Source organism: Callithrix jacchus, chromosome 16, assembly GCF_049354715.1.
Source record: "Callithrix jacchus isolate 240 chromosome 16, calJac240_pri, whole genome shotgun sequence".
NCBI lineage: Eukaryota > Metazoa > Chordata > Mammalia > Primates > Cebidae > Callithrix > Callithrix jacchus.
The window spans coordinates 95,088,900-95,111,443 of record NC_133517.1 but is presented as its reverse complement, the minus strand read 5'-3'; the positions used below and the strand labels follow the sequence as shown (position 1 = coordinate 95,111,443).

General features: G+C 40.0%; 1 protein-coding gene and 2 pseudogenes across 15 annotated transcripts in view; all 3 read right to left on the bottom strand.

Moving 5' to 3' along the window:
- NCALD (neurocalcin delta) overlaps positions 1-22,544 on the bottom strand; it is a 471,461-nt gene that overhangs the window by 191,838 nt on the left and 257,079 nt on the right. The window contains exon 4 of one of the 15 annotated variants that reach the window (XM_078353440.1): positions 2,926-3,032. The exons of the other annotated variants lie outside the window; for them this stretch is intronic. The gene's annotated coding sequence lies outside the window, so the exon portion shown is untranslated. The remainder of the gene's footprint in view (positions 1-2,925; positions 3,033-22,544) is intronic. 15 annotated transcript variants of the gene reach the window in all.
- LOC118148725 (5S ribosomal RNA) lies at positions 1,455-1,573 on the bottom strand (annotated as a pseudogene).
- LOC144579786 (phosducin-like protein 3 pseudogene) lies at positions 10,279-11,134 on the bottom strand (annotated as a pseudogene).

Sequence of the window (22,544 nt, the reverse complement as noted above, 5' to 3'; positions counted from 1 at the left end):
GGGAGAGACCACTGTGGCTCTAGCTGTCAACCACAGTATATACAGAACTGCTAAAAACATGGGTGGAACACACAGGTAGGAGGAGCAGAGGGAATAAAGACCTCATGAAACCCTGGAAGACATAGTCGGAGCAAACCAAAATAAATATTTTAAGCCCATATGCATGATAAAAAGCGAAAACAAAACAGCTCACCAAAATATACAAGTGCCCTACCTCAAGAAAAGTAAACATGAAAATTGCAATCTAAAAGAACAAATACATCCGACGGTAATGAATCATTAGACAGCTCTGTGTTGAGCAACTGCTGTAAAGACAACCTTAGGTTTCTATTGTTGCATATTTTGTTGCATTTTTTATATATGACTCCATTTGAAACCCTATGCGTTCGTAAGATAGGAAGGCAGAGGAGAACATCAGTGTTCACCAAAAGTAGATGCCTCATCCCCATAAGTTAGCTTTCAAGGCTTCGTGTATTCTCAGGTCTCCACTCCATGTCCAGGTACTATTTTTTTTTCACTGTACGGCGCTGCTATAAATAGAAGATGCATTTCCTTGCCCTCAGAGAATTTGCAATCACTTATATCACAATTATGCAACTGTCATTTAAAATAATAATAATTCCACAAATCTGCAAAAGGATTCATCACCAGGCTGCCCTTAAGTAGTAAACAAGACTGTTGCCTTCCATGATACCACCAAGTATTCATTTAAGAATTTGAAATTATCATGACTTAAAATCAATCCAAAACAAAGGATGGACTTCCACAGATATTACAATATATGCTAATGAAGAAATGGATAAAATTATAAAAATTTGTTTTAGCTGCAGTTTTTCAGGAATACAGTTTTTAACGTAAAGTAAATCTATACAATAATAAACTCCTTATGGAAACTGTGATATTTTCTAGGACTCACAGAATTTCCCCTAACCAAGCTTGAGGCTACAGACACGACACTTTTTTTAGGAGCTCTTTCCAAATGAATGGTGTTTTAATTATGATCCATGAGGCCTCCTTAGTCTTGATCTTTCAAAGTCTTGGGCAAAAGTTAGAAAATGTTTAGTATGTTCTTCACTTTGCTATGCTTTTTTCTAAAAGCAAACTATTCAAATTACAAGCAAATAGTAATTAGTGATTAATATCTCATAGCATAATGAAGACACTCAATTTTAATTAAAATTTTCAAAAATGACAAATACCCAAGTAAAGCTGTGTATATTTCTCACGGACTTTGATTGCTGTCATTTATCATTTAATCACACACTCGTTTTCTCTAACAGGGACAAACAGAAAACCCCTTCTGCATTTGGGGAAGAGTCAAAGTCAGGTCACAAGCCCTGTCCTCGGCTTGCCAGGATGAATGTTATATGACTAAAGAAAAGTTTTTCCAGCTTTCTCTAGCAGTTTACTGCCTTCAAAAAAAAAAAAAAAAAAAGGCAGTATTTTTTTTTATAAGCCTACAGCACCCAGTATTCCCATACAGTCTCCCATCCAAGTATTAACCAGGCCCAACCCTACTTAGCTTCTGACATCAGATGGGATCAGGAGCATTCAGCATGGTATGGCTATAGACAAAAGGCGGTATTAATAATGTGCATTTGTTAAGCCCTTACTGTCACCCAAGTACTCTGCTACAAACCTTTATATATTATTTCATTTAAGCTTCAAAACAACCCAAATAAATCGGGAGTTTCTGTCATCTTCAGACATGAAGACCCAGGAAGAAAAGTCAAGCAAGTAAGTCCTCACAGCTCCTGAGCAGTGGTTCTGAAATCGAATCTAAGCAAGCTGACCCCGGGGCCTGTTTCTTTCTCCACACTGTGTGCTCACCACCTCAGAACTCCCACCCAGCTCCCAAACCTCCTCCTCACTCCATCTCCTCCTCATTCCCTTTCATTTGGGAGTCATTCTCACAGTGCAAGGTGTGGGATGGAGGAAGATCGAGCCTGTCTCACCTGTGACTATTTTCTTATCAACCTGGGGGTTTTTCTTTGACCAACTAGATCTACCCACTCAGTCTGGATATCGGTTCTGTACTGCAGGGATGAGGTTTCTTTCCATTTGCCAACTTGGCCTCTGCCAAAGTTTTGCTTTCAATTTTTGGAAAGATTGTATCACTTCTATCCCCTCCCCTTTCTTTTTGAAATGTCTTTAAACCATGTTTCTCACTTTTTTTTGCAACCCAGGCTTCCTCCATCATCGTCTGCTTTCTCCCACCAGCCAGGAGGATTTAGGCTGGCATTCCATTCTGTCGTTGGTATTCTTACAATAATAGGGGATTGGAAATTTAGAGATGCTTCCTTGGGAGGGCAGGCCTCCATTCCTGCCTTGAATAGAATTCAATTCTTTATCATTCCACATATTAGTATCATATTAGGTAACCATTAAATGCTTTGAAAAACACAAAAGCACTTTGAGAGGCTAGAGAGCGACAGGTGAGAGTGGGCAGGACTATTTTAGACAGAAGGGTGGAGGAAGGGCTATCTGAGGCAGTGACATTTGACAAAAATCTGGATGAAATGCAGTAGTGAGTGGTGTGAACATTAGGGGAAGACTTACTTGGCAAGAAAGGAGAAACCAGGGTGTGGTTTAAGTACTAACGGAGGGGAGCTTTTAAAAAATACTGATGCCTGCTTTGCATCCCTTAGCAATAACTCAGAATCTCTGGGGGTTGGAACCTGGGCATTAGTGTTTTTTAAAATCTCCCCACATGAATATAACATGCAACAGAACAGAGAACTGAACTACATTAACCAACAATCAGAACAGCATCTTGTAATCAGATAGCATTATATATGTTCAAAAGCATTTCCACATGCTATACATAATTTCAGTTGAGCTCAATCAATCTATAAGACACTTAAAGCAAGTCTACTTACTGCCATCAGTGGCCCAGAGAACATGAAACTTTCCACTTCAAGTTACCTGTGGAGTTGTAAGTTCCAGTTTCTTTCCAAGGCTAACAGTGTGTGCAGATGTGTCTCCTCTACATACAAGGATATCAACGACCAACAACAAAGCAGGACCATGACCTGCAAAAGCCACAGTGCATGTGAGAGGGATGGAGTGCCAGTGCTGATGAGGGCTGGTGGGATTAATTACAGATGCTCCATGGAAGAGCAGAATCTTAATGCTGACAGAGTAAAGGAGAGAGTTCTGAGAGAGAGAGGTGAGACAGGCATTTTAAGGTCACAACAAACAGCATCTTTATAAATGCTTGACAAGAAAAGTCGTATTTTCTATGGCCTGATAGGATTGTTCCGATTTTCTAGAAGGATGAAGAGTCCTTGTAATCTTATCTGTCTTAAATGAAGGACTCAAAATAGATTTGAGTTTATAACAGATTGGTTAGAATATTTTTATTATAGTAAGTGCTCTCATCAGCAGATGGGACAGTTCAAGGAGTCAGCAAGAAGTAACAGGGTTCTAGCTTCTCTCTGATCATGGACAGACATGCACACATGCACATCTAAGACCATGTATATAAATATTCTACATCCAGACCAACAGAGATTTTGAATGATGAAAACACGTTTCTAATTTCATTGTAGCCAAAGATAACTTATCATTATTCCCAATCAATCTTATACCAAATAACCAATCAAATAAAATGGTTTGCATTCCCTTTCCTGCTGTTTGTTGAAGTTTGAGGCACAGAAGTCAAATCTTTTCCCTGAGTTTCTGTTTAGGAGGACACCTGAAGGGCTATTCCTAGCCTCTCTTCTCCCTGCCTCACTGTCCTGGGGGAGAAGCAGTGTTTTCTCTCATCAGTTCTTTGGGGATAGAAACTAGGAATGTGGAGCCTCAGCCCTTCCTCACTCATTGTTTCTCTTTGGGGTATCAACTGCCTGCAGGAAACATGAATACTTACATGGCAGTAGCCTGTGCTTTAAGGAGGTTTATATTGTGGGGAGAGCTGCTGGGGTTCTCTCTCTCTCTCTCTCTCTCTCTCTCTCTCTCTCTCTCTCTCTCTCTCTCTCTCTCTCTCTCTCTCTCTTTCTTTCTGGGTGACCGCAGTGGAAGTGTTTCTGCCTGTGATATTTCTTCCATTAAGTGTGAATTCACAAGTCATGCTCTCCAGTACAGTAGGTTTACTGGATCCTGGTGCAACTGAAATCAAGATTTTTCTCTACCTACCCTCCTTTACTCAGTGTCATTGTATTTCTGCTATGATCTTTGACAATAATTAATACTTGGTTTGGGGACTATCCTTGTGCCTAAAATAATTTTTTAGGAGCCACAGACTGTCTTAATTTAAATTTCAAGTGGATGGGGCTCATTCTATAATAATCTTAGGTTGACTATCAACTCTTCAGATGCATTAAAAAGTGATCTACTTGGGTGATTTTGTGTCTAACTCTATTTCCTAGCGCTTCAGTCCTTGAGAGAACCACATCTACTCCTGGAAGATAGCCAGGCTAGAGCATCCATTAGTCTAGCTGAGTCTTCTCATATCAGTCTCCATTAACTTCCAGGTTGTTAAAGACAACGGCCAGTTCTCAGCCTTCACTCTCCCACCTCCCAGCAGCATTTCACACAGTTGTTCAGTACCTTCTCCAAGAAATGACTTCTAATTCCTACCTTCCCATATGATTTTCCTTGCCTGATTACCCCTCATCTTCCTGATCTCTATGTTGAAGTCACCCAGAGTTCCGGTCTAGAAACTCTTCTTTTTTCCATCCACACACACTTTCCAGGGAATCTCATCCAGTCCTGAGGCTTTAAATAAAATCTACATGCCAACAATCACCAAATTTATATCTCCAGTCTGGCTCTCTCCCCTGAACTCCAGACACCTTCAAATACCTACTCATCTACTTTTCCTAATAGATGCTTAGGGCTTCAGATGTCCCCAGATTCTTGATCTTTCCTTCAAACTCTGTTTCCTTCCCAGTCACTCCCATTCTCTTAACAGCAATTCCATTCTGGTTGTTTAAAACACAACCAGGGTGGCATTCATAACTTCTCATTTCCTTATACCCCAGATACAAGAGAAAATCCTGTTATACTATCAAAACAGATCCTGAATCTGACCTTTTCTCTATTACCACCATTTCCACCACCAAATTTTAACATTACCAGCTGTTCCGAGGGGTATTACAATGGCCTCCTAACTGTTGTCTCTAGTTCTGTCCTTACTTTCTTCAGCCTCTTCAGAATGCAGCATCCAGAGAGGTCTGACTTCAACTTCAAGTCACAGCATGGCGCTCCTCTGCTCAAGATCTTCCAAGCGCTCCCCTCCTACTCAGAGTGAATGCCAGAGTTCTTATCTTTAGGAACCCTCCATGCTCTGGCTTCTTTTTCTCCTCTGACCACCACCTTCGACAATCCCCCATCTCTGTTCTCTCCACTCCAGCCACTCTGGCCTTCCACTATTCTTCAAGCACACCAGGCCACACCCAACACCGGCCTCTGCCCTGGTTACTCCCTCGTCCTGGCATGGTCTCCCACCAAGTCTCTGCCAGGCTACCTCCTTCATTTCCTTCAGGCCTTTTCTCAAAAGTTACCTCCTCAATAGAACTAACCTTGGCCATTCTATCTAAAATTTCACACTACCCCTACCTTCAATTTTCCTATGTCTTTTCTCCTTAGCAATCATCGCTACCTAAAATACCACATATTTTACTTGTCTGTGTTGTTTCCGATTTAAATGTCAACTCCGTAAGGGCATGGTTGTATCTTTTCCACTGCTCTACCCCCAGGACCTAGCACAGTGCCTGGTGTATGGTAGAAGCTCCATAAATTATTGTCAAATGACTAAATGATGATGAAACAACTTCTTAGAGATTTCTGAAGTAATTTCGGACTTCGCCTTCGTGATGGAACTTCGATTTCCTTTGGGTTTTTAACTCCACAAGAGAAGAGCTTTTAATTTTGGACTTGAATTCCTTTGGATTTTAACTTCAGAATTTTCACTGGGAAGGGGATTTAATTTGTAAACTTTCTGTCTGTGAAATTTATAATAGAAAAGGGTTCATACAAATTGAAGGCATTGCCATATTGTGGGCATTTTATTAATATTTATCTTAAAGTTGTCATATTATCTCCCTGCTACATCTCTGATGAGCCTACAGAACAATGTGACAAAATTAGGGATGAATTTTTCAGCTTCGGGTAATTTAATTAATGCACCACCTCTGAATTTGACATTGAAGTTCACTGTTCACTCATTCAATAAAATGTCGTCTGTGCCTAGGTATGCTCTGCTGACTCATTTGAACCAGGGGTCAGTTGTAAATTGGAGGGCTGAGAGCCATATCTGGTCCCCCCGCTACTTACTGGGGGGCTTGCACATTGTTTGAAACAAAATGAAAATAGATTTTTCGTTTTGCTAAGATACAGCAACACTGGGCCCCTTCCTTGCCACTGTATTTCTACTGCCTGCTTTAGAAGGGTCCAACATTTCCATTTGCCCACTGTCTACCTCCAGGCAACCAATCATGCCACTTCCCTGGCTGCTGGAGAAACACTGCATGTAGATGCCAGCATCTGGCCCCTGCTCTGGACCTCTAGTCTTAGAGCGCCCCAATTTCACCTTTTTTTGTCTATGCTCCTCCTCATGCATCAAAAAATCTGAGAGTCCTGTGCCCACACTGAGCTTCCTCTGACCTTCTCCTAAACCCTAACAACCCTCCATGTACCAGGGACCCTGGAATTCCCTGTACAGTTGGTCTGAGCTGAAGCAGGAGAACAGGGTCTGGAGGCAGGGAACCTAAGGCTGATTGCCGCTGACTTCCTAGAACTAAATCAAAAGGAAAACTCCAACTTTTCACACTTAAGTAACAAAAGGACCAAAGGCTACTCTCTTTACAAACCTCCCCCATTTCAGCATGGCAGATGGAAACTTGAAAGCACCTTTAATTGGTTGCTTTCCACAACCAACCAGACACTTACATAGGAGTATAATTTTGTGACTTCAGTCTCTGATTGGTTTCAGAAAGCAACCAATCAGATTGATTGGAGGCAACTACTTCATTTGCATGGGATGTATGCTGGGTGCCCAGTGGAAAACCTCTAGAGGGTATCTGGACCCCCAGAAGACCCTGTAACCAGTGTCCTTGAGCCACTGCTCGCCCACTCCCATCCTGTGAAGTATACTTTCATTTTCAATAAATCTCTGCTTTCACTGCTTCATTCTTTCCTTGCTTTGCTGTGTATTTTGTTATTTGTTCAAAATGCCAAGAACCTGGACAAATTGCAGTCAAGACCCTCTACTGGTAACAGGGCCACTTTTAAGGCCTTGAGCCCTTGCCTGGGGAGGTCCTCCCAAGGGCAGACGAAACAGTTCTAGTGTAGGGGCAGCGATGGTAGAGGATGGAGCTGGAACCATGTGGGCCTGGAGATAGGCCTCCCAAAGACATCCACAGCCTAGTCCCCAGGGCCTATGAATATGCTACCTTCTGTGGTAAGGAGACCTTACCAATGTGATTATGTTAGGGATCTCAGGATGGGAAAATTATCCTGGATGATCTGGAGAGGCCCAATGTAATCACAAGAATCCTTACAAGAGAGAGGGAGGAGGATCAGAGTCAGCAGTAGGGGATGTGGTGACAGAAGTAAGAGGTTGGAGTGACGAGATAAAGGGGCTCTGAGCTAAGAAATGTGGGCAGCCTAGAGAGGTGGCAAAAGGCAAGGGAAGACATTCTCCCCATAAGGAATCCAGAAGGATTGGAGCCCTGATGGGACCTTGATTTTACACTCTGATCTTCAGAACCGCAAGATAATAAGCTGGCATTGTTTTAGGTGACTACATTTGTGGTTAATTTGTTATAGCAGCTACAGAAAACTCATTCAACTTGATTGCATGAGAGTCCTGCCCTAAAGAGCCAGGGATGGGAAGGAAAGAGAAGGTGAGGGGCTGCAGGTTTCCATCTGTACTGTTGCCTCAGGAACCCTCAAATGTTAATTGATAATAATCATTAATTGATAACAATACAGGCTCAAACTCCTGTTTTAATAGAAGACTTAGACCAAAGTCTACATATGTATACTAATTTTTAAGTGACGTATTTGTGCAATGACCAAAATTCTAGGAATTGTTAGCATAATGACATACAAGTAATCCTCCCATTTATGTATCTGTTAGAAAATCATTCATGAGTGTGTTACAAAGAATAATTTAATCAAATCATGAAAAACCAGATGCAAGCAAGAACAATATTTTACTGGGGCTTGATTTCATGTATCTTTTTTGACAAACTTCAAACCAAATTTCTCTATATCAAATTTCTCAAACATTTACACGTGTTTTCCATTCCCAGGAGATAGACACCATAATATTTTATTTTACAGTTTGAAAATTGAGGAAATTAAAAACAGAAAATATACTAATTCATGAGCATGGGCATAATACTAATTCACCAGAAGAGGGGACTGAATTAGATGTTGTGTTCTTTCCAACTCAGCCTTCTATCATTCTCTTTATTTCATATACTTAAAAATTTCCCATCAGAAATATAATTACTTCAATAGTTTAGATATAATAAAAATGACTTTTTTTCCCTACTTAAAAGCAATGTTAGAAATGAGTGTTTCAGAGGATAGACAGAACAAATATCTAATAAGAAAAGCTTTTCCCATAGTTTCTGTCTTGTCTTAGGGGATTCTGTTAAAGTTTGGCTTGGCTATGCATGTACTTACCAAGATCCCTTTGTTCACATAAAGTTCATGTGAAACAAATAAACAAGAATAAAAATCACATACAAGAAAAGGCACTTAATAATCCTTTTTTTTTTTTTTTTCTATTCCAATGATTTGAGTTGTTACTTTGCTTGAACTATTTCAGGAACTAGGCAAGGGTAGCAACTGAAACTCACTTTAACTCAGTGGCCCACACCCATGCAGTGAATTCCCTTCTGGAAGAGGCTAACTCAGCACTGCTGCTGCTGAGATTCATGTACTCTACACAAAGGTTGGACTTAGTCAAAGCATTGATAGAGTCTTATAAATTCTGAAAAGTGAAAGATTATCTGTTTGTTTTGTTTCGTTGAAGGCAAAGGTCTGGAGAAATAGGATTTGGCTTACAGGCCAACCTCTAAAGATTCTCAAGAATAAAGTAGAGAAGAGAAAATAACAAGGGAATGAGGAAAGAAACAATCTCTACCAAAAAGGTTCAAAAAGGGTTCAAGGGACTATGCTCTACCAAAAAAAAGAAAGAAGAAAGAAAATGTTCATGAGATATCTAAAGAACAGCTGGCCGAAATTGACCTGAAAAATGTAATTTCAAATGAATGTTCTCTCAAGTCTGGAAAGAAACCAAAACCTTATTATGAATATCCTAGTTGAGGTTTTAGAAAAACAGTATATGAAACTGCATTTCATGTGCTTTGAGTGCAATTTAATTCTTAGGTTTCCCCTAAAATTCATCCCTGGAAACAGTAACTGATAGCATTCCCAGCACAGCTTAACAAAGAGCTTTTTGTCTTTTGGCTGAATCTGTCCTATCTGCTATATGGACCATACCTAGTTTCCTCAGAGCCTCCCAGTTCCTTGTCCCCTTTTGGAAAGGATGGAAATGATATCAGCTCTCCCTCTTAATGGGCACTATTTTTAAACAGAAAAATCCAGAAAAGCACAAAACAATACAGAAGTATTTTTGGGGTTTTTTTTTTTTTTTTTTTTGGTGGTGGTGGTGTTTTCCCCCAATCAGCCTTTGTGCAGCTGACTTGGCTTCTAACATACCTCCCTCCTCCTAATCAAAATTCTAGATTGGGACTCATCAGCTTCGACAGGGGCCCAGCACAATGCATGCTAGACCTCAACACAGTTCCCCTCCTCAGGGATGAGACCATCTGCAGGCACTTACTTCAGCTGTGTGCCAGGGGAGATGTTCCCAAACAGAGATATTTTAATCCTCTGGAATTCAGAATTTTTTTTTTCCATACTAATAGCTGGTTTTAATTTTTTTAGAGGAAATACTATAGTTAAAAATAAAAAGAGTTCCAAAATATTTAACAGAATTTGAGGAATGATTATTTCTAAAATGTAAAGATTTGAAACATAATTTATATAAAACTAAAAACCAGAAGGATTCATTCTTGCTTCTTCCTTTTTTTTTTTTTTTTAAAGACGGAGTTTTGCTCTTGTTACCCAGGCTGGAGTGCAATGGCGCGATCTTGGCTCATCGCAACCTCCACCTCCTGGGTTCAGGCAATTCTCCTGCCTCAGCCTCCTGAGTAGCTGGGATTACAGGCACGTGCCACCATGCCCAGCTAATTTTTCGTATTTTTAGTAGAGACGGGGTTTCACCATGTTGACCAAGATGGTCTCGATCTCTTGACCTCGTAATCCACCTGCCTCGGCCTCCCAAAGTGCTGGGATTACAGGCTAGAGCCACACTTCTTCCTTTTAAAAAAAAATCCAGACAATTTGTCACAAGAAAGTTCAGCATGTGATAGTAGCTGCAGCCTCAGTCACCCTCAGAATCACTGTCCCTCCTCCTGGGGACAGAGTGCAGCGCTGAGGACAGCAACACGTCTTCAACCAGCTTCTTAGGGTTTTCCTCCAGGTTCGTCTTAATTGTTCCAGATTCAGACAGTTTCCACTCCAGCTCATCTCTCGTTAGGTTCACGCCACCAAACACCAGAGGATCGATCAACTGAAATTTGATATCTCCTTCCAGGTAAAGAAATATCGCAGGCAGATTCCTTTCAGGATAACTGGGCATTCAGGTTGTTGAAATGACTTTGATAAATTTGACATCAGGAAACTTACTGGCAAGTCCGCTGAGGTGCGGTTTTATCAGGGCACAGAGGGGAATTCCTTGTTTGTAAAGGTGCAAGCTGACCCACAAGCCCTCACCGGCTTTGGTAACTTCTTGAACATAGTACTTCCCTGAGATCTCCAAAATTTCTCCAAATATATTCTACAGCTTAGTTGCTTTCCACTCAGCCAGTCTCTGCCATCTGTATATTTCAATAGCACGTTCATCCTCCTCATTAAACTCATCTTCATAATCCTCCAGCTCTCCCAAAGTCATATCTTCATATGTTGTCATCACTGACTGCTGGAGGATACACTGATCCCCTTCTGCCTCCTCTTCCAATTCTTTCAGATTTTCCTTGTGGGGTGAGATGCCTTTTTTGCATAAGATGTAATTCCACTATTGCCTGCGTTGGGTCCTACATCTTGTTTCCAATTGCTCAAATCAGTTGTGCTGCGGAATTCAGATTTTCTAAAAACATGTTTACAATTTAAATTTGGCTGACCCTTACAGATATGTGGGCCTAAGTCAATCAAATCTACATTATGATAAAGGCTAATGTCCTTCCCTTTCTTAATCTAGCATGAAAAGGCGTAGACAAAGTTCACAGTCATTTCTAACTCCTTCTCTCTAGTAGTCTTAAATCTATCTTTCATGCCAAAACTATGTGTCATGGAGGAGCTGACGTGTTCAGAGCATGATCCCAATAGCAGGAAGTGTATTGAAGAATGCCATCCTTTGGGCCTCCGAGCTAAGACTTTGTGTGTATCTAATTAGTTCTCACATTGTAAGAGAGAGAGACTCCGTAAGTCCAAAATGAGGAGGAACTGAGGATCTCTGCAAAGTCTCTCACCTTCCACTAATGCTTTGCTTCTGTGAGCAACTGCATTTCTCTGCAGTACTTCCCCCACCACTCCTCTCACTTTTCTGCTGTTTTATTTTGCTTCATTTAATTGCTTTTTCCCTTCAGCATACTGCTTTGCCATTGACTTCTATGTTTTAAGCCAGCAAAATACCTTTCTTTCTTCTTTCCAGCAGCCCTTGGCCTCTTGGGAAGGCTTAGTCATTTCTGCACTACATTCCAAACCAAAATAAAGTGAATAATCTCCAATGCCTTGGAAGAGGCTCCCCTGGATTTTCATTGAGAATGGCTTTTCTTTCCTCCCAAGGTTTAAGATCACTGGAAGAAGGACACTGAAGATGGTGAAAGCTCCAGAGCTCTGTCCCTCATCTTCAAGGTGGGTGTTTCCCAATGTGTGAAAGGCAAACCACTGGAGTTACTCAAGACAGTTTTAGTGGTACATAGTTATGGTGGATTGTGGTTGTGTATTTTCATATGCTTTCGAAAAAAAGTATAGCTGGCATATCCAATTTCAAAGCTATTCCCAGCTATAACCACTGCTTAGGGCGAGTGCAAGTTAAAATATAAAGAGGAAGTTGTTTAAAGAAAGACACTAAGTAAAAAATACTATAGCTAGAATGTGGTATAGTAAAAATCATGGAGATGAAGCCTGAATGACAAAAGCCTGGAAAATGCTACTTGATGGAAATGACTTGGACCTGGGAAGAACAGGGCATGATGTCAGCTCTGGACATACTGCCACCCCTTTTGCACAGCCCTGAGCTTGGGGTAGAGGGTAGGAAAGCAGCTGTTAGCCTATGAATCACCAGGCTAGGATTCACAGTTTCACACCAGGGACCAAAAATACACAGAAATGTTTCTGAATGGATAAATCAACTTTATATTTTGCTATAACCAAGGACAGCCTTGCCATTAAATTTACAATTAGAAGCACCCTGATCCAAAGCTCTTTCGGTGTAGAGGCTAAAGCCTAGAACGGTCACATGAGTTGGCTCAGTTTCACCCCAGGAAATAGTAGCAGAACTAGAACTCAGACTTCAAACATGATTCATTCTAAATCTTTCTACTATACTTCGCTGCTTGATGTCTTTTATATGCCCTAAAAGTCTTATCTGCTCTGAATATATCCAGCTAGATTTTACAGAGTAGTAGGAGATAAAATCAGAGGTCACATGGGGTGGGGGAGATTGTGTCAGAACTTGAAGGCCTGTTTGAGGACTTTCGGGAGGTTCAGCCCAAAGGTGAAGCTGATAACTCTATCTAGACACTAGAGAATTAGCAGTAAACAAAAGACACAACAAGCTTTTCCATTGTGAAGGTTTACATGATAATGGAGGACAAAGTCTAGTACCTGAAATTGCAAATCTCCTATGTCTAACTGCCAAATAAGCAGCAGCCCAGGATGAGAGGATACACACTGGGAGGGGTTTCCATGGGTTATCTGGCCAGCTGGATGCTGATGGCCTCTTTCAGCATTTCCCACATTTCTGCTATATCCCAACAACCAAAAGTCCCCACATGAACAGCTGTACTTTCCTTAATCAATTTTTGCTTTTTTCTGAGACAGGGTCTCCCTCTGTTGCCTAGGCTGGAGTTCAGTGGTACAATCAGCTCACTCTAACCTCCAACTCCTGGGATCAAGTGATCCTCCTGCCTCAGCCTCCTGAACAGTGAGGACTACAGGTGCACCCACCACACCCAGCTAATATTTAAACAATTTTTTGTAGAGACGAGGTCTTACTATGTTGCTTAGGTTGGTCTCGAATTCTTGGGCCCAAGTGATCCTCTTGCCTTAGCCTCCTAAAGCACTGGGAATACAGGCACGAGTCACTGTGCCCAGCCTCTTATCCAATTTTTAACTCCTCTCCTCTTCCTAAGTAGAAGAGGAGGGAGAGGGGGAAGGGGGAAAAATAAACTGACCAGAAAGAGAAAGGAGAGAAATAAATGGAAACAATAATTCTCCTACAAAGTATTTTAAATTCTGAGCTATGCCAGGCTAAGCATGTTACCTATGTTATTATTTTATTATTACATCATTAAATTGACAACTGCATAATAATAATGACAAGCCAGTACTGAGAGTTTGCTGTGTGCCGGGAAGTAGTCTAGACACTCTGACCAACTTGATCTCACTTATTCCTTCCCACAACGCCATGACACAAGTACCCACTATTATTTTTCATTTCACAGATGAAGAACTGGATGATCAGAGTAAAGTCATTTGTTCCACATCCCACAGCCAGTAAATGGCAGAGTCCAGACACAGATGTCAGGACGCTGGACTCCAAAGTCCTGGCCCCTCTTCCCATTCAGGGAACTCCTCTCCTCAATAGGAGGCAGCAGCTAGCTCACGCTATCCAGCCAATGCACCCTTCACACAGGATTTTCCTCCTTGCAAATGTTCTTCTAAAAAACAGGCACCCTCACTGACCCTGTCTCTTTCATCACTTCATTATATTTTTTTCTAAGTGCTCTGCTCTGTGCTCCGTGTCCCCTGGTTGCTGGGTGAATAACTCCAGTGGTTTTTACTAGATTTCCACAACCATTGTGGTCTGCCTATCTTTCCCAGCACTTCTTAGCCTTTTAATTCTCTCCTCATTATTGAAGCCAGCATGGAGCAATTTTTCAAAACATCCAATTAGCAAATGCGCAGAAGGAACTGGGTCCATAATTAATTAATGATTCTAAGACACAACAAAGCAAAAGCAAAACCAAGGACACAGAAGGCACCAAAAACTGATATGGCATGAGGAAGATGTCCATATTCAGGACCCCTTCCTGGGAAGGACAAAGAACTAAACAATGTGCTCACTGATTCAAATCCCTAAAGCATCTCCACATGTTCTGGAATTGAAAAGACATCAATCACCGGGTGACAATCACAAATGGAACATCTCTCCGTCCAGGATGAATGGCTGCCCCTGTTGCAGTGGTGAACTGATTCTTTCTCTGTTGTTTTTACGAGAGAAGTTCGGCCTCTCTTTCCTCTCACAATTTTTCAACTCCTTTGGAGACAGTCTTTCTAGGTAGATGGTCCTAACCTCTGGAATTTCTTGCTCTTCCCCAAGCAGAAGTCAAGTTAGAATACCAGGAATTAAGAGATCAAGCTAGGATGACTGTGGAGACAGAAAAAGGGAAAGTAGTAGAGGAATGCTCGAATTCACAGATGTACAGCTGCTCTTCTTTTTTGGAGAAGAAAGCAAAGACTGGATAGAGGTCCACCCAGATTGAATTCTCGGAGACATCAACTTGTTCTCCAATACACAGGGTAAAGTGTAAATGACAAGGGAGTGCTAGCACTGTTATTACTGAGAGTGCTGTCTTTTCATTAGGAGGAAATAGGGATTATGTTTGCTTTTTTATTATTAATTTTTTATTGCATTTTAGGTTTTGTGGTATATGTGAAGAACATACAAGATTGTTGCATAGGCACACACATGGCAGTGTGATTTGCTGGCATTTCTCCCCATGCTATCTCTCCCCAACTCCCCACCCCCCACTGTCCCTCCTCTTTTTCACCCCCAACAGACCCCAGTGTCTGATGCTCCTCTCCCTGTGTTCTCATTGTTCAACACCCACCTATGAGTGAGAAAATGTGATGTTTGATTTTCTGTTCTTGTGTCAGTTTGCTGAGAATGATGGTTTCCAAGTTAATCCATGTCCCTACAAAGGACACGAATTCATCATTTTTGATGGCTGCATAATATTATGAACACTAGTTGCTGCCTGAAAGATTAGAGACAGCAAAACAAATATCCTGAACAGTATAGCAAGTTCCTGCATCTCACAGGACATCACCACTATGATATACTTGCTGGTAGTGAAAATTAGAAGCCCTATGTAGACCATGACAGTTGTAGGAATCCTTTACTACTTTTTCTTACCTGCAGACTAATTTCCTTTTGGTTTTATATTGGGCTAATGCCAGCTTATAGGGCTGATCTCTGTACTTAAGGGAGTGTATGTAAAGCCACTCTACCTACCACAGACTAAGCATTTTGCTTAATACCATGGCAATGGATCCAAGTAATGTTAAATGAGAAGGAAAGTAAAATGTCACCAGGACATTTACAAGACATAGTACTATTGCTGCTTCTGCTCAAATAGAATAATAGTAAATACTATTATGCATGTCACTAAGCAATGTTGCATCTTCAGTCCTTAATAACTGCATTAGTAACACAAGATGGGACAAACTACATTTTTACATTGATGAGACGTTTTGCCTTCTTTGTATAATCAGCCTCAGCAATGGATGACTTCCGCACAAAGCAAAAGTGTTTCCTGGCTAGGATATGTATCAGAGCTCAGTGGTAAATTTCCTGTTGGAAAGACTAAAGGTTCTCTCTGCTAACCCACACCCCTACAAAGTCTTCAGGTCTTAAGTAAAAAATAAATGAATTCATAAATAAGCAACATGCTTTCCTTAAAATGTCTCCTCTCTGCTATTGTATAAGTATATTCAGCAAGTGCTAGAAAACTGAATTTTAAATGCAGTTAAAGATTTGAAGTAATATGCATCTATAAATATATTCTTCTGATTCAAAGATAATACTGATTTGAAGGATCTTATGTGAGGATCACCAATATTGCAGCAGTCCCAGATTCTGTATTAATGACAACCCTCTGGTTTACAACTGCTAGAAGTGTGCTTAGGATGAGCTGCTAACTAATGACTTCTTGTCCCTCTACTCCCACCCCCAGTTACCCAGCATTCTCTGACTACCCAGAAATCCCAATTACCCAGCATTCCCCTATTATCCAGCATTCCTGGTTACCCAGAATTCCCAATTATTCAGTATTCCCCTATTATCCAGCATTCCTAGTTACCCAGCATTCCCAATTACCCAGCATTCCCCCATTTATCCAGCATTCCTTGTTACCCAGCATTCCCCAGTCATTCTGCATTTCCCAGCTACTGAGTAAGCATTAGCCAAAAATAGTCTGCAAGAAAATAACCTTTTCAATAGGATTTGACCAATGGAATTCTGGAAGCTTTCATCTCTTTAGTGGAGCAGTATTGTGTAAAAGATACTGTGTATGAATGTTATAACATAGACCCTGGAGCCAGACTCCCTAAGAAGAATTATGACCACACAATTTCCCATTTAAATGACTTTGGGCAAATTAATGTCTTTGTGCCTCTTTTTTCCTCACTGGTTACTGCAATGATTAAATAGGTTGATATATATAAAGTTCTTAGAGCAGTGCCTCCTTCTGGCTCTGGGGAAGAGCTATTTGAACACCCCCCCATCAAAACAAGCAAATACTCCAGTTAGTAAATGAGAAAAATGCTGACCCTAGAATGTACTCTTAGGATCTGTATTTGTTGCTTTTATATTTCAGAGGAGCCACTGATCTAATGAAGCTAGAAAATAGTAAGTTTTGAAGTCCTATAACATCAAACTGTTACTAATTATGGTTCTGGGCATATGCCATATGTTTCCCAGAAATAACAAATGTTCCATGGAAAAGTAAGTGGCTAAGGGTGGGAAAAACATATAGTAAACGTCCTTGTTTTTCTTGGCTATTAACATTAATATAATGAAACCTCCAGTGAAAACTGTGAACATTCAACTGCAGTTTCCTACGGCTTCAGAAGACATTCTGGAACTACTGAAAGTTAGAGATGTTATGTTCAAATAGCATTGTCAAGTAATTTATTAAGAATCTTACATTTTAAATTTTGAGAAATGTTACTCCACCCAATAGAAATTACATTGGTAGATGCTAAACTAACTCCATGTGATTCTCATTTTCAGAAATACAGTCTTAGACTGTTCAAGATTCAGTGTATCTCCTTGAGCTGTATAATAGAAAGCTGTTTTTGTTTTAAATATAATTTTGTTTTTTACAGGGGTTCCCTTCTACAAGGAACACATTTCTCTCATATAGTCTTGTTATTTAAAAGGCTGTTACAGATTTCTTTTAAGCTTCCTTTATTTTACTTAAGTGAACTTGAAGTGAATTTTTAGAACTATCTAGTGAAGGAAAATTAAATTATTGATCAATGATATTTATTTAAAAAGAGGTCATACCAGCCCCAGGAGGCTAAAATTCTGTTTTCTTTTAGTAGATTTTATATTAAAGAATATGTATTTTAAAAATAAATCAGCCTGATAGTCCCATTTATTCTTATTTTCTGTTATAAGTAAAGTATGATGATCTTATAGGTGTTAAAAAGTGACCAAGATCTGGTCCAAGCAACTTCGGAGGCAGAAACTGCTACCTACAGAACCTCTGCATGTAATCAATGTGCTGTTATGTGACAGTCAATGCCAGGTCCTAGGATTATGATAATTAAAACAAGCAGCCCTAGGTTCTGTCCTCATGGAGCTTATAGTCTAAGACAGCACTACTTTAAGTGCGGTCTACAGACCAGTCTTATCAGACTTCAGTAAGGCAAATACAGATATTACAAGTAATTGTCAATAAACTTTTATACCAACTGGACATTGCTGCAGCTTCCAAATGTATGATCAAGTGAACTCATCTCATTGAATGGGATATAGAATGGTTTGGAGATTGCCAAACTTGCATGGTGAGTTTCCTGTGGTAGATTCTAAGTACTAGTCACAGGCAGAAGGATACCTATTGGCTTGTGATGAATTGGAAAGTTTTTTTAAAATCTAGTTCTTCCACAGATACTTTGAAAAGCACTAGTCTAGTGCTTTCAAAGCATTATACAAAGAAAGAGAGAGTTTTAATTCCAACTAAGAAAATTTGAGAATGTCTTGTGAAATAAATGATTCTTAAGAGTGGATTGGAATTTGAGGGGTGGAAATCACAACATGAGAAGGGCTATGGAGGCCGAAAAGTGCAAGGATGACCTGGGCCACTTCATTCATTATGGCTGAAATATGACATGGGGACAGGGCAAAGGGAGGTAATGAAGGTAAATATGAAAAGATTGATTGCAGCCTGTTACTAGAGGGCCTCAAATGTCATGAAAAGAAGGTAGAACTTTATTTTTGAGATGATCAGAAGGCTTTTTTCTTTTTCTTTTTTTGAGATGGGGTCTAACTCTATTGCTCAGGCTAGAGTGCAGTGGCGTGATCTTGGCTGACTGCAACCTCCACCTCCCAGGTCCAAATGATTCTCCTGCCACAACCTCCCAAGTAGCTAGGATTACAGGCATGCACCAACATGCTCAGCTAATTTTTCTTTGTATTTTTAGTAGAGATGGGATTTCACCATGTTGGCCAGGCTGGTCTAGAACTCCTGACCTCATGATCTGCCCACCTCAGCCTCCCAAAGTGCTGGGATTACAGGCTTGAGCCACTGTGCCTGGCCTAATAATCAAAAGTCTTCAGTACTTCTAAACATGATCATGACACAAAAGAAGCTCTCTTTTACAAATAATATTGGCTTCATTTGAACTATATGTGACACTTTAAGGAAGGCAGGAAGCTTTTAAGTGAGGTAAACAATAACAGTAAAAAGGAATTTCGCTTTCATAAAACCACCTAATAAAATAAATATCTATTAAAATGAAAAATACAAAGAAGAAGGAATTTTATGTAAAAATGATCTTTTTAAGGGTGTCATATATTATTCACATGTCTAAGTACATTTTTGCAATTTCAAGCTTTCCCCTGCACCATAGCTTAGTAAAATACCACTTCAGAAGATCTAATCATTTATGATTTAAGTGATTTTGAAATACCATTTCTTAGCTTTGCAGTGACAGATAGAACATATTCTTCCCATTTTCAGAAACTTTGATTAAACCGCAGATTATGAGGGAACATTAAACTAGTATACTATTATAATAAATTACACTAAGATGTCAAACACCACCACCAAAGGACACGAGAGCAGCACTTTTTCTCTCTGTTGTTCTCAGCTTCCTATAAAACTAGAATTGATTTCATTAAATGTACCTCATTTAAGTCTAATTTAAGTTTGGTGCCAAGGCACCAAAAGGCTCTTAATTCTTGCAGCTGACTGAAGTGGAGTCTTTGTGACATGAAGACGCTCATAAACGTATCTTCTTAAGAAACAGTTGAACCACTAAGTTTTAAACTTTGAGGGTAAAATTTTCTAAGGTTTAGCAAATAAAACAAGGCTCTCAAAATGTGTAACTCCCAAAAAAAAAATATTATCACATTAGAATTTCACATACTTGGCTGAGTAAATATCTAATTATTTCATCTTATAATTCTGGTTTTATAATGTCATCTTTAATTTGGATGTGAGAATTACAGAACTGTAAAGATAGCATCCTGTAAAACTGAAAGCTACGCATTTAGAATTGCACACATTTGAGATACAACTACAATACAAGGCTAAAACAGAGCAGGGTGAATCACTGATAAGGATACACTAAAGCAGGGTTCTCACCTGAGAGTGATGTTTGCCCTTCCCAGGAGACATTTGGCAATGCCTACAGATGGTTGTCATGGCTGGGGCATCTGCTACTAGTACCAGGATACTGCAATACATCCTATAATGTGCAAGAAAGTCCCTTGCAAAAGAATTATCTGATTCAACATGACATAGTGCTATGTTGAGAAAACCTTGTACTAAAGGATCAGCCTAACAACATGCCCATCATTCCTCCCAGTTCTGAGATTGTTGGCATATGCTGTGGTCTGAATATTTGTGTCTGCCTCCCTCCCCAAATTCGTACGTTGAAGTTCTAACCCCCAATGTGATTATACTAGAAGGTGGAGTTTGAGGCAGGTGATTAGGACATGAATGCGGATTTAGTGTCCTTATGAAAGAGACCCCAGAGTATTCATTTTCCCCTTCTACCACGGGAGGATACAGCAAGAAGTCACCATCTATGAACTAGGAAATAGGACCTCAACAGACACTGAATCTGCCAGCACTTTGATCTTGGGCTTCCCAGCCTCAAGAACTGTGGGAAATAAATTTCTGTTGTTTATAAGCCACCCAGTTTATGGTATTTTGTTATAGCAGCCTAAACAGATTAAAATAACATACACAGAAATAATCACTTTGATTCATACAGTAGAAAAGTCAGAAACAAGGAGGTTCCCGAACTGATCATTATTATGCCTCCCTTTGATATAATGAACTACTTATATCAAACCCTCTGACTTTTGCAAACAAGACCGGAAGGTAATGTTCACTGGTGCCCTAGTGTAATTCCACTGATGTCAGTAATACTCTCTATGTAGCCATGCAAACATTGCATCAGAAAGTCTTCCAGCAGACCTTCATAAAAAACAGGCACAGTTGAAAACCTAAAATAAGATTCCAGGCATGTATTGTTTTCTGTGTTGTAAGTCACTGATGACTTTAAGAAGCAATATGAAATAAACAGCTTTTGAGAATATGATAAAGAAATCCCTCTCCTTAAATGTGTATATTGATTCTAAGATGTGAACCTTTTCTAGAGACACGAAATGTGCAAAGTGCATAAAGCATATTAAATATATAATAAGATCTTTTTGTAAGAAGAAATAGAAAGAGGCCAGATGTGGTGACTCATGTCTGTAACTCCAACACTTTGGGAGGCCAACACAGAAGAATTGCTTAAGGTAATGAGTTCTAGACTAGCCTGGGCAACACAGTGAGATGCTCTGACTCCATAAAAAATGAAAAAATTAGCTGGGCGTGGTAGTGCACACTTGTAGACTCCACTACAAGGAAGGCTGAGGCAGGAGGATCACTTGAACCCAGGAGGCTGAGACTTCAGTGAGCCAACATTGCACTCTTGTACTCCAGTCCGGGCAACAGAGTGAGATCCCATTTCAAAAACAAAGAAAATAAAACCAAAGAAATAGAAAGACTCTGAAATGCTCTCCCTCTCAGACCCTTCTCCATTAGTGTTAAGACTCGATGAGTTTCATTTAAGTCTTCCTCTTGGTCCCTTCCTCCTCCCCTCACCAATCCAGAACAAAGTACAGGGAGGAAAATGGGATCACTGTTGTCTCAGAAACAAAAACAAACTACTACATAGCCCGGTTTCTCTCATTTTCCTCTCTTGAAATTTCTTCAAAGTCTGCCTGTGAACTGGGTACTATGAAGGACACCTGTCCTGAGCGTCTTCTTAGGACTTCTAGAGCATATGCCTTAATTTGACTAAACAGAAGAAAAACCACATTTGCATACAATGCAATTTATATTTGAAATCATTTTTAAATTCCATCTAAGGACACATATTACTTACTTTTAAGCAAAAGCTTAGTATAAAACCGATATATTTGCCTATTGGCATGTTATCTGCCCGTTTCACTAGAATTTAACATCCATGGGAACAAGGATTTTGTCTTGAAAATATTGGCTGGGTGAGTAAATGAATATCTTCTCCCTATCAGCAGAGTCATTATACAATTGCAAACTCCTTTTATTTTTACAGAAGACCATAGTGTAATAAATTATTCATGTTGGTTCATTCATTCATTCTCTACTAAGTCTTTCATGATCTGGCTCCTGCCACCTCTCTAGCTTCCCCCCATAGGATGCCCACCTTGCTCTCCAGCAACACTACCTCTGGCTCAGTTCTTAGTAAGCTCCATGCTCTTTTCCCTGCCTTGGAACCTCTGCCATGGCCATTCTTCTGCCTATCTCCCCAGGTTTCTGCAGGGAAGCCTTCCCTGATCCCCGCTGAAACTAGGTGTGATGCCTGCATTTTATAGTCTTGTGGTTCCTTGTTTTTGCTGTTGTTGTTTTCTATCATGGTACTTAACACATTTGTAAAATTTATTTGTGTGATTCTTTGATGAACATTGCTCCCAACCCCATTCTTCTCAGCTGCATGACTTCCTGTCCCTATTAATATCCCCACCATCTAACACAGTGCCTGTCACATAGCAAGTGCTCAATATATATTTATTGAATGAATAAATGAATTATGTTTCTAGAAACATAATCTGTTACCAAATATGTAAGTCCATATTATACCACATAATTCATGCCGAGGGCTCAGTTAGTAGGTACTTAATCAACATGTGTTTATTAATTGAAATCATCATTCATCTCCAGTAAACACCATTATCTTATGTCTAT